Source organism: Mytilus californianus, unplaced genomic scaffold (genome assembly GCF_021869535.1).
Source record: "Mytilus californianus isolate M0D057914Y unplaced genomic scaffold, xbMytCali1.0.p SCAF_9, whole genome shotgun sequence".
Classification (NCBI taxonomy): domain Eukaryota; kingdom Metazoa; phylum Mollusca; class Bivalvia; order Mytilida; family Mytilidae; genus Mytilus; species Mytilus californianus.
The window spans coordinates 11,154,838-11,173,318 of NW_026262745.1; the positions used below are offsets into that span (position 1 = coordinate 11,154,838).

An 18,481-nucleotide genomic window follows, 5' to 3' on the forward strand; every position below is an offset into this window, starting at 1 on the left:
GAAGCTTTCTTAAAATGTCAGAATACAACTCCATTGTAATTCCCTCTATTCACATGATCGATTTAGTAGTTAACACTTCTTCTAAGCAAGTTAAACACCAACAATGCTTGAAAACAAATGTAGAGCTGGAGATCCTCAGATTAATAAAATGATATTTACTATGTATTTCCATTATTTTATTCATTCATAGTATTTCTTATTTTATTTATTTTTTTTTGGGGGGGGGGGGACATTCGAACTAGTACTATTATTATTGTAATCAACAAAAATTAGAACAAATCAAAACGATTGTAATTTCTTTATTTAATATATAATATTTATTTGTGTATGATTCATTTTAATTAATCTGCTCCTTGGCAGTGACTGCCAGGGGCGTAGCTGCCGTTAGGCACTTTAGGCACGTGCCTACGCATAATTTTTTCACAAATACTTTTTTCCATTAAAACAAAAATAATGACAACGTTATCTGTAGATGCACGTGAAGTCGTCAAAACTCTTTAATTATCAAATGTCATTTATACACTAGTCTATCATCCTTAGGGAATGGAGTATTGGATAGAATTGTATGTAAATTATATTAGAGCTTTGGTTCAGATCATTTCACTTCTATCAACAAATACACGAATGAACCTTAACATGCTCAAAACCATGACATTTTATTCTTAGATGCATGATTTTTTTATTAGTTGTTGTTGGCTTTCAACTAGCTTTCCACTTGGTCTTCATCCGACCTACACTAAAACCCTTGCCAAGTGGGGCGTCCGTTCGGCTGTGCGGGATGTATAAATACGCAGTCACGTCTGGACAGAATGTGGACGTCAAATCCGATGCCTAGTGTAGAGAGAATGCCACGCTCTCTGCACGTTAAGAACACTTGCAACAACTCATTGAAGGGTCCGTAGGTGGTCTGCTGAAAGGCAAAATGTCTGTCCCTATCCAATAAACCCTTAATTTCCAATGGCATTTTCAAATTTCCAGACCTTCATCCTGGACGACTCCTATTAAAGGATCTACCTGTTGTATTAATTGTAAATTTGTTTTTGTCCTGAACATGCATGGACTGTTTGCCACTGGACGTTTAGCAATCAATTAATCAATCAGCTAGCATTCAGTAACTTCCAGTACTATCAGATCAACGTGTAATGACCATAATTATTCAAATTCCTTAGGAATTTTACAGTACAGGATATCAGAAAATATGAACTTCTTGAATTTTGTTAGATAGTATGAACAGAACAGAACTTCTGGCTTTATTAGGCATCGACTGTGTGCGTGTATGTGTTTGTGTGGCCGGGGAGAGTGAAGGTTTAAGAATCAAAAGATGAATGGTCGATGCCTAGCTCAAAGGATAGTATTATCATATAGTAGTCTCAGTGTTTACGTGCATATTTTTGTAATGAAGGATCGTCAAAATGTACTATCTATTGACGTATATATATCAATTATCCTCAGTCAATCAAAAAGGAATAGATATGAAATAACTAGACAGGATGTACTGCTTAATTAAAGGGCTATGCTGATCTACGCTGGACAATGCATATTGTAAATATATATTTTTTTAGATTTCCGATTGTACTGCGTAAATTCATCAGTCAGATGTTATTGTAAAATTATTTATAATTCTTTTAACTTTTCTTCATGTATACTATGATAAAATTACCAGTAAATTTTATGTTTTTTGTACACAAAATTTTGCAACCAAAAATGATACCTAACTACGCCCCTGCTTGCAGTAGTGAACTTTAATCATATATGCAACATAAGTTGTTTCGTCGTAAAACAAAATGTCAATAAAGCGAAAAACGTTATCTCGGAAAACGATAAGAAAAACAACAGATGTCATGTAATTATATATCAGAGACATAGTACTACCGGTATTATTGTATAATTGTATGTGTCTGGTTATATATAATGTCAAGCAAAGGTTAATACTTAGTAAAGAGAAAATAAACCTCTGGGTGTACTGTGAGTAAAATTTATGAACTAATATATATATATATTCAGCTTGCCTCATGGGCTTAGGGCAGTAATATAATGTGTAGTTTTTTTTGTATCAAGCTATACTTATTTTGTGTTTTAGACACGTATGGTAAGTGGATATAAAAAAAAATTATAACTGATACAAAAAAAAATGCTTCACATGTTTATATATGGTTTATTTATGCAGGAATTTGAGGCTGAGTAATAAATTAACATTTGTATTTTACTATTGATTTTATAATGAAAGTAAATCCTTTTGACACCCCCTCTACCTCTCCTTGTTCTTATTCTGTCAACATGGAAATAAAATGGTTCAAATGTATGAAAATAAATCCTTTTGACACCCCCTCTCCCTCTCTCTGTTCTTATTTTGTTAACATGGAAATAGAATGATTCAAATGTATGAAAAAAAATCCTTTTGACATCCCTCTCTCTCTCCTTGTTCTTCAAATGGAATGGTTCAAATGAAATCTTTCATTATTCGTTTCAGTTTATAAAGTGTTTGTCACTTGAAGATAAGACAGTGGAAACGGATATTTGGAAACCATGTCCTATCAACTGCATTTTTTAATGGTATACTTTGGACTTTTACTCACAATGGCGGAAAGCGGAGGTAAATTTGTAATTCTCTAAGTAGTAATCATAATATTATATTAAAACAATTTATAATAATCGTATGATTACAAGGTTGGATTTATTTTAAGAGTGCATGTACTTGTGATACAAGTTTCCTGTAGAATAGGACGGATATGCATATAGTAGAATTTATCTAATACTGGTAGGTTTGTTATACTATGGCTTACACTGGCACCCCTGCAAATTAGATTTAACGCTTCTTCCAATTATTCATTACCATCTGTGTCTAAAGAGCATGTATTTGATTGTAAGAAAAAGAAGATAAGAATTAATCTTGAAAGAAACAAAATATAAAAATATCAGACTATTTTCGTAATAAGAACCGTTAAGAATCATTATTTGGTGTTAGTATATATGGGTCATTTTTCGTGGGGAAAATGTTTGGAAAAGGAAGCAAATTTTAAAAAGTGAATATTGCTCCTTCAACCCTTAATGGTCGTGACAATTAAGCGCTAGTAACATGAGTAATGAAAATTCATTTTCGAAAAACACGTATGATGCCTCAAAGTAACTTCGTTTTTTTGTAATTTTGTTTTAAAATTAGTGCTCTTACATGTATTCTCTAAAACATGGGTGATAAGCAGAGTTTTTTCATTGATAAGCAGGTTTTGTTAGTGATAAGCAGGGTTTGTTAGTTATAAGAAGAGTGTCCGAGTGATAAGGATAAATTCATAAATACCAGTCTCTGACGTTTGTTACTAGGAACCCTCGATCTCTTGACAAATGACGCCATCAAATTACTTAAGGTGTTACATAACACTACAGGGAGATAACTCTGTAAAATCAGCTGATCTTTTTAATCACGTTCTATTGTTAAGGAAATATTAAGCTTCTCAATGATCAAAATTAGTGTTTGTCAAACTGCTATAATATATCCAATGAAATTTATTTCGATAAAGTGTGTGGTTCAAGTTTTTTGAAATTTTTATATCTTTGTCAAAGGGTCAAAGTAAATATTTTGTCAAAATGTTATGAAAATTAAACTAGCCAAATTAATTTTAGTCAAAGTGTTTGGTATCACCTCAAAGATTTGCACGGTTCTCCATTTGGTATCTTCCACCTTTTTTTTTAATATAAAACAGGAAAAACAGGAAAAACAAAAAAAAATATTGGACCGTACAACAGACCTCATCAACCACCCAACTACTCCGGGAAAGTATACATACAAAAACAAAAACATATTGGACCGTACTACAGACCTCATCAACCACCCAACTACTCCAGGAAAGTATACATACAAAAACAAAAACATATTGGACCGTACAACAGACCACATCAACCACCCAACTACTCCGGTAAAGTATACATACAAAAACAAAAACATATTGGACCGTAAAACAGACCACATCAACCACCCAACTACTCCGGGAAAGTATACATACAAAAACAAAAACATATTGGACCGTACAACAGACCACATCAACCACCCAACTACTCCGGGAAAGTATACATACAAAAACAAAAACATATTGGACCGTACAATAGACCACATCAACCATCCAACTACTCCGGGAAAGTATACATACAAAAACAAAAACATATTGGACCGTACAACAGACCTCATCAACCACGTACCCAACTACTCCGGGAAAGTATACATACAAAAACAAAAACATATTGGACCGTACAACAGACCACACCAACCACCCAACTACTCCGGGAAAATAGACATACAAAAACAAAAACATATTGGACCGTACAACAGACCACATCAACCATCCAACTACTCCGGGAAAGTATACATACAAAAACAAAAAAATATTGGACCGTACAACAGACCACATCAACCACCCAACTACTCCGGGAAAATAGACATTTAAAAACAAAAAAATATTGGACCGTACAACAGACAACACCAACCACCCAACTACTCCGGGAAAATAGACATACAAAAACAAAAAAATATTGGACCGTACAACAGACCACATCAACCACCCAACTACTCCGGGAAAATAGACATACAAAAATAAAAAAATATTGGACAGTACAACAGACCACATCAACCACCCAACTATTCCGGGAAAGTATACATACAAAAACAAAAAAATATTGGACCGTACAACAGACCACATCAACCACCCAACTACTCCGGGAAAATAGACATACAAAAACAAAAACATATTGGACCGTACAACAGACCACGTCAACCACCCAACTACTCCGGGAAAGTATACATACAAAAACAAAAACATATTGGACCGTACAACAGACCACATCAACCACCCAACTACTCCGGGAAAGTATACATACAAAAACAAAAACATATTGGACCGTACAACAGACCACACCAACCATCCAACTACTCCGGGAAAGTATACATACAAAAACAAAAACATATTGGACCGTACAACAGACCACATCAATCACGTACCCAACTACTCCGGGAAAATAGACATACAAAAACAAACAAAATATTGGACAGTACAATAGACCACATCAACCACCCAATTACTCCGGGAAAATAGACATACAAAAACAAACAGCATTAGCTGTATTGCAAAACACATGATCCAGTTAGCCTGACTTAGTACAGACACGTTATGCGGCGGTTTCAATCATTTTATGAGTGTTTTAAACCAATTTTTCGAGAAATTTTAATTGTGCTGTTCTGGATTTTGAAAATTTAAATGTGTCTTATTTACATGTAAGACTTGCATTGGCAAGTACATTTATATACAATGATAATTAATTTTTAATGCGAGATATACTTTAATGAGACAGCAACCCAACAACATATTGAAACCAAAATGACATGTTGAGAGGAACGTACGGTCAATAATGATAGACAAGTGTCCATATTCAAATCAAGAGCTAAAGTAATGAATAGCACAGAGACTATGCCAAGGACTCATCCTGCTATTTGATTTAGATTAGAATTTTGACATCATTTCAAATGGAAAATATACATGTTTTGTATCATTCTGTTATTTATAAAATTCTATCTGTTAATATATTACATTTTAAACCATTTGATTAATTTCGCATATATTATTTATGTATTTGTATGTTGATAACGCCTTTTGACAACATATATAACAGAGTTTAGCGGCCAAAGGGTAGAAGAAAATGGGAAGCCATATATTATATGAATAATTTTCAAAATACAATATTTAAAGAACAATTATAATTTAAAGTAAATAATTACCTTCATATTGTAGATACTAAAATGAAAATGATGAGAGCCTTAATGAATAAACGAGCAGTGAACGTAAAAAATGAAAATCATTTGCCCTACACCACAATGCATCCATCGCCACCACCAACCACAATGCCACCGACAACCCTGCCACCAGGATGTGTTTATAGAGGAAAGACATATCGTTTTGGTGAGATGATACAACAGGGACAATCAGGAAACTGGTGCTATTTTACAATGTGTGACAATTCCGGGCAAATCATATATGGGGATGACTTTCATTGTTCTACAACTATATTACCACCAACTACATCACCACGTGGATGTGTTATTGAAGGGAAACATTACCAACCTGGAGAACAAATATCTAGCGGACAATCAGGAAACTGGTGTTATTTCACAATGTGCGACTATTCAGGTCAAATCATTCATGGGGATGACTTTAATTGTTTGACAACATTACGGCCGACAACATTACCACCAACACCTCCGATAATACATATAGGCTGAGATAATAAACTTCGTCGTATTGTACATTTTTTCATTGTGGAATAACTTGTTTATAGGTTTTGATGGAAAACAGTTGAAAAAACATTGGTTCGTGTTGCTCAGTCTTTATGTTGTATTTGGTATATTGTTATTTGTCTTTTGGTCTTTTTCTTTTTTTTTGCATGGTGTTGACAATTTATTTTCGACTTATGAGTTTAAGAGTATCTTTGGTATATTTAGCCTCTCTTTTTGAAATGTGCGAAGAAAACTAAGAATTTTTTTCCCCAGGAATATATTACCTTTAGCTAGCTGTTACAGTATTTGACAAACCCTTTCGGAATTTTTTATCCTCAATGCTCTTCAACTTCGTACTTTATTTGAGCTTTTAATTGTTTTTATTCGAACGTCATTGATGAGTATTTTGTAGACGTAACCTACGTCTCTGGCGTAAACAATTTTCAGCCCGGTATATTTGTTGATTTTTTTGTAAATGTAATTGAAACAATTATTCATTTTTTTCTGAATTATACATCCATTAAATGAAAAGTGTGTATTTTAGTAAATATTGTGCTAATTTTGTTTAATATAAAAATAAGAAGATGTAGTGTGATTGCAAATGAGACAACTGATTAAAGTCTACTACAAAGAATCAGTTTTGGCTAATAAATAAAGAAATTAAGGTTAACTAAATTGTGCTGTTTACATACATACATTTGAAAAGTAATCATATTAACTTATCATCGCCATTTTCTATGAAAATTTTGATTCTTTTTTGTTGGAGCATTAGGACAGGTTTTACTGAGGTTTCATTATTTTTATTTATTCTGTCTAGATCCAATTATATCTTGCGCTAAACTAATGAATGTTCTTTGTGCATACTCGACTGCTCATCATATACATTTTCATCATTTTATTTGTTGTCTCTTAAACTTTTCGAAGGCCGGCTTTGGTACCATCTGGAGAAATGGGTTGCAATATAAAATAATTCTTAACCTAATAGATGAATATATAAAGTAATAATAAATGTGTTATACCAAATCAAGAGTTTTCTATTATAACAAAATATCGGAATTATTTCCATGTAACACTGGAAAGAGCCTATGTCGATCACCTCAGTCTATGTGCATATTCAACAAAGGACACGCTCCAACATTGTAAATTCTCATTTAGATATCTCTGTTTTGTTGATCCTGTATTGCTGATCATTTAGTTTGTTTAGTTTCTCATTGTCGTCTTTAGTTTTTGCTCAAAACACAAAAGAGGGTAAACAAATCCCATTTAAGGGCGATAACTCCTATAAAGAGTGACAGTCTACTAACTTACTAACTATATACGCAAAATTTGATTTGTTAGTAGATCTTGCTTTGCTGATCATTTTTGTGATTTAAAGTGTCTATCTATCTAACAAAATTTTTTATCATATAAGACAAAACGCAAACCAAATGGTAACAAATCGTCATTATAGGGCAATAACTCCAATAAGGAGTCGTCAGACGATTTCCTCCATATATATATTGTCTAAATTGTAGATCTTGTCTTGTTGATCACTTTTGCTTATTTAAGCTTCTATCTATCTATTATTGTATATGATATCGAATATACAAAACTGACACTATACTTAAACGGTGAATCGAATAAATTAATACCTATCACATACAATTAGTTTCTATGTCCTGATTCAATTATTTGTCTCATGAATAAAAACAACACAAATTTAGAATTGGCTTTTTTGTCATGGCTTCAATTCTACAACAACATCATAACAACAAAAAAATTTCAAGAGACCAAAAAATAAATCATTTAATGACAATATAATTATGTTGTTCATTGATTCAGTAAAGGGCAACCCGCACTGAAGAGGTGGTAACTGTGCTTCCAGCACCTAAATAAGATAAATTCCACCAAAGTTAATAAAAATTTGTTAACATCGCCAGATTAATTTTTCACCCTTAAAGCCGATGACAAATCATTTTTTCAACAACATTAGATCAACATAACAAATAATTTTTTCAACAACATAAAATCAACATTACAAATCAAGTAATTATTCGATATAAGTAATTATGCAAATTTTCAATCAAAACAAATAATTAAAATTTGTGATCAAAGCCAACACAAACATGTTTAACTTTGATAGTCTTTCAAATGTTTAGTTAAACAAGACAACAAATAATTCAATACCTAGTTACTCAAGTATTAGTAAAATATCTATGTCCCAAAACAAATTCAGTATTACCACTCATCAGGATACAATGTCCCGAATGAATGGTCAATAAATAGGTCAATAGCAGTTTGGATGGTATTGATAAAAATATCATTCCACAAAAAAAGAAAGATAAACACCATCGGCATCAAATAAAGCTTGATATTTGTCTTCAAAATCCAAGTGTCTAATTGATTTACAACATATCTTACTTACTGATGCGACGTCTAGATTTTCCAATCTTTTCATTATTGAAAGCACCACCCCAACTAAGACGTGGTAAAATAAAAGACCAAATAATTAACGTATTCAGCATCATGAATCTTAAACTATGAAAAGTACTTCTCATATTAAACAACAAGTCACCATTACAACAATTAACCAGATCATTTCCACCACAGTGGATAATTAAAACTGATGGGACTCCTCTCCAATTTATACAGCATCAATTGTCCTATCAAGATTGAACCACTTCATCCATGATTGATTGATTGGTTGATTGGTGTTTAAACGCCACTTTCAACACTCTTGCGCTATATCGTGGCGGTCAGTTTTTATTGGTGGAGGAAGCCAGAGTGCCCGGATGAACCACCGACTTTCATCCCCGAGCCAAATTATGTTGTATACTTTTTTATCGAAACCTACATTTGTTCCTGTTGGTCTGTTTTCATTGTGTTCTGAAGCCGTTTTAATAATAGACGAGCCAATAATTCATATGTCTCTCAATTCTGAAAGATTATAATTAATTTATACGAATGTATCGCTTGAATGAAGAGGACCTCCATCGACCTATGAGTTTTATTTCTTCTTCAGTTTTTCCATTTAAAAATGCATGTGTTGCTGCACCTATCCTGAAGGAATGGGTATTGAATCTCTTAACATCATAATCAAGAAAATTTATTGTTTTTGTGAGAATTGAATGAAATTGATATCTAGTCATTGCTTTCCCATCTAATTGACAAAAGTAAGGACTGTTGTAGTGTGGTATTGATGAATGATAATTTGAGAGCGCACACATCAGACTACTGTTTGATTTTATAGCCAATGTAGTTGTCAAACCTCTTTGGTCTGTTTTAAAAAAACGAATAGTAACATTAATAATGTTTGTTAAAATCCTTTGTAACATCATCTTTTTTGCAAAACATACCCCATGTCTTTAACAGATCTTATAGTAATTTTTCCAACTCTAAGAAATGCCCCAAATTCTTATGAAAATACTGTCCAAAATAAAGTGCTTTCATATTTAGAAAAAAACTAGTAATAATGCATTAGACACTTATGCCATCATTTCAGCTGTTATAGGTTGCCTGATGTCAGGACGTGAATACAATCTGTCAGACCCAGTCAATATCTTCTTAATCAAAAGAGATTGTATAATGTCTTCAAAATTGTCGGCTTTTAGTTTAAAAGACAAACCAGAAATATATGACCTGCAAGTTGATGGCGCATAAATATTTTTGGACAAATAAGCTATGTCTTTTATCATGTAGTCAAGACTAGGTGGCCAAATAATTGGTAATTTGCATTCCAAAATAAATTTGTGAAAAGACTATTCTGCCTGTTCATATACTGCTTGTACTATTTGAAAAAGAGGCATTCAAAAGTTTGGACGCTTCTAAATCAAGTGATCCCAGAATTCCTGTGGTACTGGTGTAGGTTCTACTTCTGCTATTGCAGCCGCCTCTTTGAATTTTTTCAACTGTCCATAAAATAAAGAATCCGCTATTATATTGGTAACTGATGACAAATGCATAGCTGTATTTGAAAATTATATTTGAATGTCCATAAAACTATTGGCCTCACAAGTAACATTACTCGTTCAGATTGGGATATTTTTAAATTTGTTGGTATAAGATTTAATTCATCACAACGTTAACACGCTGCCATGCCAAGGTTGGACCCTGCTATTCAAAATATCGTCATCGGCCGTCTCCAGGCTGGAGTGTCCCAAAGGGAAGTAGCAAGAACTGAAAATGTTAACCAGAGCACAATTTTGCGACTTTGGAACAGATACCAGTAGACTGGCTGTACTAAGGACCGCCCGAGGAGTGGACGACCTCGCCTAACGACTTCTGGACAAGATCGCTTCATCCGGGTATTTCATCTACGGAATCGAACGGTTGCTGCAACAGCCACTGTAGCTGGGATACCAGGATTGAGAAGAATCAGCTCACAAACAGTCCGCAATCGAATGCGACAACATGGCATTAGACCAAGGAGGCCGTATTTTCGACCCGTTTTGAGGCCGTTACACAGACGGAATAGAGTCCGATGGTGCAACAGATTGAGGAGCTGGACATTCCGCAACTGGCGCAGAATCTGGTTCCGTTTTATGCTTCAGAAACGTGATGGAAGAACTCGAGTCTACCGGCGCATGAATGAAAGTTTTGCTTCCTCGTGTGTCCAAATAGTGGACAGCTTCGGTGGAGGAAGTGTCATGGTGTGGGCGGCTATCTCTAATGACCGTAAAACGGAATTGGTACATGTTCCGGGTAATTTAACGGCTCAAAGGTAGAGAGACGAAATTCCCCAACCTCACCTTATGCATGTTCTTGACCGACAGAGGGAGTAAGCAGGACAATGCTAGGCCTCACACAGCGCATTTAACAATGGACTACCTTGAGCAGATTAACATCAATGTGCTACCTTGGCCTTCAAAATCACCAGACTTGAATTCTATTGAGCATCTCTGGGACCAACTGGATAAAAGTGTGCGCCAGCGTCAACACATGACTCAGACTCTTGATTAGCTCCGACAAATGTTGCAACAGGAATGGCGAGCAATTCCACGCTACAACATTAGAACATTGATAGCATCCATGCCGAGGAGATGCGTAGCAGTCTTAGCAGCGAGAGGTGGTCATACACGTTCGAACCTTTTTTTTATCTTATTGTAATAAATTGACTTTTATTCATCAATCTCGAAGGAATTGACTGTCTTCTTCCTTATCAAACACGTTTTGAGTGAATATCTTTATTAGTAATTGTAAAATTTCCATTCAAAATTAATGAAATCCATTATGCGTTTCGTTCTTTTTTTTGCAGAGTATACAATGTATTCTATGACATATTTTTTTCGTAAAAACAGGTAATCAAATCATGCTGCATAGCGACGTAATAATTTCAAAAAAAGGAACTTCAATTTTAGCATGAGGAACTATTGGTTTAGTATCTTCCTTGAATGCAGCATCCATATTTCCATACCAAGTAAATCAAGATATGAAACAAAAACTAGGATATACATCGTACCAAATGAGAAAAACTTATTATTATATGATAGTATGGTTGTCTTATTTGTACTGATTTGAGTTTATTCGATATTTGCACTTACGCGACACTATTATATAATTTTGTCTTTGTCTGAAACTATTTGTCTACGTCATGTATGTATCTTATCAATCAAGCTGTCACTTATTTTTGATTCTGTGAATTTATTTTGTAAAGTACATTGAATTTTTTGTATTTCTAGCAAACCTTGAATGCTGAAAATTTTGTATTGGAGTAAAAGTTTCAAATGTTTGACCTTTCTTGAAATCCCTGAATACTAAAAGCTTGGCGGAATAAAAAAGCGTTTCTAAAGCATAAATGTTTTATGTACAAGTAGTCCATTTGGCATTGATATATTGAAGACTCTTTTGGATGTTGGTGGTCTCATGGGTGTTAGTGTGCTGGCCTCAAAGGTCGTTAGGCCGTGTGTTTGATCCCCGGACGGGTCAATTCAAAAAGTTGATGATTGGTATTTCCGCCTCTCTGTTAAGTAAGAGGCATTTAAGAGTAAGAGCGATGACTGGGCGACCCACAATCAGGATAATGTATCCATGTACTGGTGGGGTGATATGTCTTCTACGGACAGTTTCTTTTTGTAATAGCTCGTTTGATGTCCAGTTCAGTGTGTTGGTCTTTTACAAAGCAGGGTGCACGATGGATTCTAATTCACATCACAAACCATTTTCTCGTCCTAATGTGATTGTAATATTTGCCACTTGACGTTTAACACCAATTCATCCATCCATCATTCAACTGATTTTTGTCTTGCCTTGAGGGAGTCAAAAAGCGGGACATAAGTATGCTGTTTCCGGCGTCGGCAGCGTCAAAAATGTATTAGTTTGTAAATAGGACAGTTTATGGAGAACTACTAGTGGTAGATCAATGATATTTGGTATGCAGCTGTATAAGCATTGGCACATCTCATTTCCATGGAAATTATTAAGTTCTACACCCTCAGTCATTGTCTACTGACTTTGAAACTTTTACTAAGTTTACCCGTATAAGTTTGTGATTAGGTCATTTTATGGGAAACCACTAGTGGTAGGTCAATGATATTTGATATGCTCTTGTATTAGCATTGGCAGATCTCATTATTTCCATGGAGATTATTTCTTCTTCTTCCAATACTGGCCATGGTTGTGACAACAAAGGTGCAAGAAAAATATTCACAGATGCAAGTTAAAAACAGTCTGATTGTGCGATTAAGGGGTGCTGCAGCTCAGTACCCCCTGCTTGAAAGCATCTAATGAGGTATTATCCACCATAGATTGTGGAAGGCTGTCCAATATCCGTATGTTGTTTGTAAGAATTCGTGTGTTGTATCCTCTAGCTACTGAGAATGTATTATGAAGCTCTAGCTATGGTATTGCTACGAAGCCATGTGAAATTCTGAAAATCATTACTGCTTCACATCTGAAAGTTTACACGTATTAGTTTGTGATTAGGTCATTTTATGGAGAACCACTAGTGGTAGGTCAATGATATTTGGTATGCAGCTGTATAAGCATTGGCACATCTTATTTTCATGGAAATTATTTAGTTCTACCCCCTCAGTCATGGTCTACTGACTTTGAAACTTTTACTTAGTTTACACGTATTAGTTTGTAATTAGGTCATTTTATGGCGAACCACTAGTGGTAGGTCAATGATATTTGTTATGCTGTTGTATTAGCATTGCCATATCTCATTATTTCCATGGAGATTATTTCTTCTTCTTCCAATAATGGATGTGACAACAAAGGTTCAAGAAAAATATTTACAGATGCAAGTTAAAAACAGTCTGATGGTGCAGCTCAGTACCCGTGCTTGAAAGCATCTAGTGAGGTACTATCCACCATAGATTGTGGAAGGCTGTCCCATACCCGCATGTTGTTTGCAAGAATTCGTGTGTCGTATCTTTACTGCTTTACATCTGAAAGTTTACACGTATTAGTTTGTGATTAGGTCATTTTATGGGGAACCACTAGAGGTAGGTCAATGATATTTGATATGCTGTTATATTAGCATTGGCATATCTCATTATTTCCATGGAGATTATTTCTTCTTCTTCCAATACTGGATGTTCAAGGTTCAAGAAAAATATTCACAGATACAGTCTGATGATGCGATAAAGGGGTGCTGCAGCTCAGTACCCGTGCTTGAAAGCATCTAGTGAGGTACTATCCACCATAGATTGTGGAAGGCTGTCCCATATCCGTATGTTGTTTGCAAGAATTCGTAAGTTGTATCCTCTAGCTACCGAGGATGTATTATGTTGCTCTAGCTTTGGTATTGCTACGAAGCCATGTGAAATTCTGTACATCATTACTGCTTTACATCTGGCCTTCCTTTCGGCTGGTTATTGCCACTGTAGACTGTTTAGCATTGATGTTACAATGCTGGTTTGTTGGTAGTCGTTCAGTGCAAACCGGGCTGATCTTCTTTGCACACTTTCTAGTTTCTGTATGTTAAGGTTGGTAAACTGGTCCCAAACTGAGCATGCATACTCAATCAAAGATCTAACAAGCGTTGTATAGCATACAACTTTTGTTTGCTCTGGACAGTGGTGCAGATTTCTTTGGATGAAGGCCCTAGTTAAATTTGTGTTTTTAGATGTTTTCTATATGTGTGTTCCAATTAATGGTTTTATGGATTTTGCTGAGTCAACCAATTCTAAATTATTCCCATGAATGTTGTAACTTGTGGGATGAGGTTTACGATTTTTTGTTACGCATATAAGTTGGCATTTGTTGGGATGGAATTCCATTTGCCAAACAAGTTCCCACTGAGCAAGTTATTCATGTCTTCTTGTAGTAGTTTTGAATCTGCATCATTTTGGGTCCTTCTGTACAGTACACAGTCATCTGCAAATAAACCAACTGTTGATAACTGTACGTAGTCTGGTAGGTCGTTGATAAACAGAAGGAACATGAGTGGCCCAAGCACACTGCCCTGTGGTACTCCTTTTTGGACAGGTGCCGTGTGAGATGCTTTACCATCCACAACGACTCTCTGGTTTCTCGAGCTTAGAAAATTCCTGATCGACTGAAGTGTTGACCTGCTGATACCATTGTACTCTGCTTTATAGAGCAATCTCTCATGAAGGACTTAGAAAAATCAAGGTCTATGTTCTGAGCCACGTCCTGTAATGTAAGGATCAGTAGTGAATCGCAGGAACGGTTCGTTCTAAATCCATGTTGAGCATCGTTTAGGATGTGGTGGATTTTAAGATATTTTGCAATACTACAGCAGATTATGTGATCTAGGATCTTGCATGTGACAACCGTCAAGGAAAGTGGACGGCAGTTACTGGGACGTGATGTATTTCCTTTCTTGAAAATTGGTACAACAGCATATTCCGTTCTCATGCTTCCACCCTTTAAACACCGTACACCAAACATGCATCTGTGTGATGTCTATCCACTCATCACTATATCACCTGCGTAGTACCAATTCCCTTCATTTTGGCAGTCACCTCTTACAAAGGAAGGGGTTTGTCGTAGGAGGTGTTGATGGTTATTTAGTTGTAGTTTGACGTTTGACTCTGTTCTTAAGTGTCCACCCTTAACGCACAGCATATCAAACATGATGTCAATCCACTCTTCACTCTTCACTCTATCCCCTGAGATGTACCATTTTCCTTCTTCTTCGCAGTCACCTCTTGCAGGGGGAGAGTGAAAAGATTTTTTTTTTCAACAAGGCTTTCAAAACGGTTATTCCTTTAGTATCTGCAAAATAACCATGAAATTTAATATCAGACATGCAAACAATAAAGGATTAGATTTGCGACTTTGTGTTTTAACAATTGATTGTTGGTTACTCCTGTCAATTATAATGCGTGTAAGATCCTTTAAATGTAGGGGGTTTTAGAGAAAGGAATTTTTCTGACTCTAGAATATGCTGATAATACAGGCATTACAAAAAGGATGTTCGTATAGCACTATAACCATTGCAGCTCGTGATTACAGTTGTATAGCACTATAACCCTTGAAGTTCGTGATTACAGTCATATAGCATTATAACCATGGTAACTCTTGATTACAGTCGTACAGTAGCACTATAACCATTGCAGCTCATGATTACAGTTGTGAAGCAGTATAACCATTGCTGCCCGTGATTACAGTCGTATAGCACTATAACCATTGCAGATCGTGATTACAGTCGTATAGCAATATAGCCACTGTAGCACGTGATCACAGTCGTATAACACTATAATAATCGCAGATCGAAAATGCAATCGTATAGAAAATGTTCGTGGCATTATTGTAATTGTTACTGATTGTTATTCGCTCCTACTTGAGCAGACTCTTTTTTATCATGAGTTTGGTCCTCAATGATTGATAATCCCCTGTAACATGAACAGAATACTGTATCTAATGAGCCATGTATGCATGTCTTCAGTCAATAGTATTTTAATTTTAGATTGGGAAGGCTACCGGTATACAATTCCAAAACAAGACGAAATTCGAAGGAATTTTACCACTTCATTTGTACAATACAAACAGAAGAATAATTGACTTTCTTTAAAACGTCCTTAAATGATTTCATACAGTTATGCATAAAACAGATCACCTTTGAACAATATCAAAGATACTTTCTCAAAACAAAGATACAAAGCAACATCTTTGATTAGTATTTTTTACATATATATAAATATCTTAACGTTTTGAATGTTGCCATATTCAGAACCGAAGTAACAGCAGTTACCTTGAGCTCCAAAAATTTCGGAAAACATCTGTAGGAGTGCCATCAAACAGTAAATAAGCAGCATGATCTTATATCTAATCATGACGTCCATGTCAAGTTTGATCTCTGATCTAAAGACACGCGGGATTAGATAATTTCCTATGTATGCGTGTTAATGTACATTCATGACTATACTATAATATGGAGTGTTTGGAACAATAACCAACAATGATAAACAGAAAATAACCTCGTCACCCTTAATGGAAGAATCCAGAGTTTATAAAAAAATAAAAATAATAATGTAAATGAAAATATACCAAATAATTGGCGATGCAAGTGGTAATAAAGCTGATTATAAGGAGCCTAAGTTGGATGAATTTTAAATTTTATTATTAAACACAACGCGCGGAAATGTTTTTTCTTACATTCTGATGGTACATTTTCTGGAGATCCGATAGATGATATCAGGAAATGATTCGTTGATCATAAATTTATAATTAGATAGTGTAAAAAGTAAGCGCTATACAACAAAAATTAGAAGAAAATGTCCTGTCGTGGTTTCAAACTCTACCAAATGGTATGAGCTAAAGCAGTAGCATTTTTGTATCCTTTATTGTTCGTTTCGAATGTCTGAAATATATACTGTAGCAACAATTATACGAACGTTTCTTGATTCTGTAAAAGGTCAATAAGAAACTTCATTACGGACTATCGACGGCAATGCAAGCGATAACAAAAAACATGAAAGAGATAGTGACGTGTTAAGTTATGGTCGGTTGTCATCTATAACATCGTTTATCCTTCAATAGAACCAAAAGAACTTTACGGAGTTGGTTCAATATTCAACATTCAGCATTCAAATATTTTTTTTTTTTTTTTTGGGTACCATTCATTTTCAACATTCAACATTCAATTTCAACATTCAACATTCAAAATTTTTTTATTTTTAAATTTTTGTTTAAATTTTTTTTTTTTTTTTTTTTTTCAACATTCAACATTCGTTTTCAACATTCGATTTTCAACATTCAACATTCGTTTTCAACATTCGATTTTCAACATTCAACATTCGTTTTTAACATTCGATTTTCAACATTCAACATTCGTTTTCACCATTCGATTTTTAAACATTCAACATTCGTTTTCACCATTCGATTTTCAACATTCAATATTCGTTTTCACCATTCGATTTTCAACATTCAACATTCGTTTTCAACATTCAACATTCGTTTCTAACTTTCAACATTCGTTTTCGACATTCAACATTCGTTTTCAACATTCAACATTCCAAATTTTTTTTTTTTCAACATTCGTTTTCAACATTCGATTTTCAACTTTCAACAATTGTTTTCAACATTTAACACTCGTTTTAAACATTTAACATTGATTTCGTTTTCAACATTCAACATTCGTATTCAACATTCAACATTCGTTTTAAACATTCGATTTCAACTTTTAACATTCGTTTTCAACATTCAACATTCGTTTTTAACATTCAACAGTCGTTTTCAACATTCAAAAATTTTTTTTTTGTTAAACTTTTTTTTCAATTTCTTTTTTTTTTTCAACATTCGTTTTCAACTTTCAACAATTGTTTTCAACATTCAACATTCGTTTTCAACATTTAACATTCGTTTTTAACATTCAACATTCGTTTTCAACATTCAACATTCGTTTTCAACATTCGATTTTCAACTTTCAACATTCATTTTCAACATTCAACATTCGTTTTCAACATTCAACATTCGTTTTCAACATTCGATTTTCAACATTCAACATTCGTTTTCGACATTCAACATTCGTTTTCAACATTCGATTTTCAACTTTCAACATTCGTTTTCAACATTCAACATTCGTTTTCAACATTCGATTTTTTACTTTCAACATTCGTTTTCAACAACATTCAAAAAAATTTTTTTTTGTTCAACTTTTTTTCACAATTTTTTTTTTTTTTTTTTTTTTTTTCAACATTCAACATTCTTTTCAACATTCGATTTTCAACATTCTATATTCGTTTTCAACATTCAACTTCGATTTTTAACTTTCAACATTCAACATTCGTTTTCAACATTCAACATTCAAAGTTTATTTTTGTTAAACTTTTTTTC

The 18,481-nt window shown here is 34.3% G+C and overlaps 1 long non-coding RNA gene across 1 annotated transcript; it reads left to right on the top strand.

The window, feature by feature from the left end:
• Nucleotides 1-1,835: 1,835 nt before the first annotated feature.
• Nucleotides 1,836-7,279, top strand: LOC127714915 (uncharacterized). Its single transcript, XR_007987997.1, has 3 exons — nt 1,836-1,965; nt 2,471-2,593; nt 5,775-7,279. It is a non-coding gene; the product is annotated as an uncharacterized LOC127714915 (long non-coding RNA).
• The last annotated feature ends 11,202 nt before the right edge of the window (nt 7,280-18,481 follow it).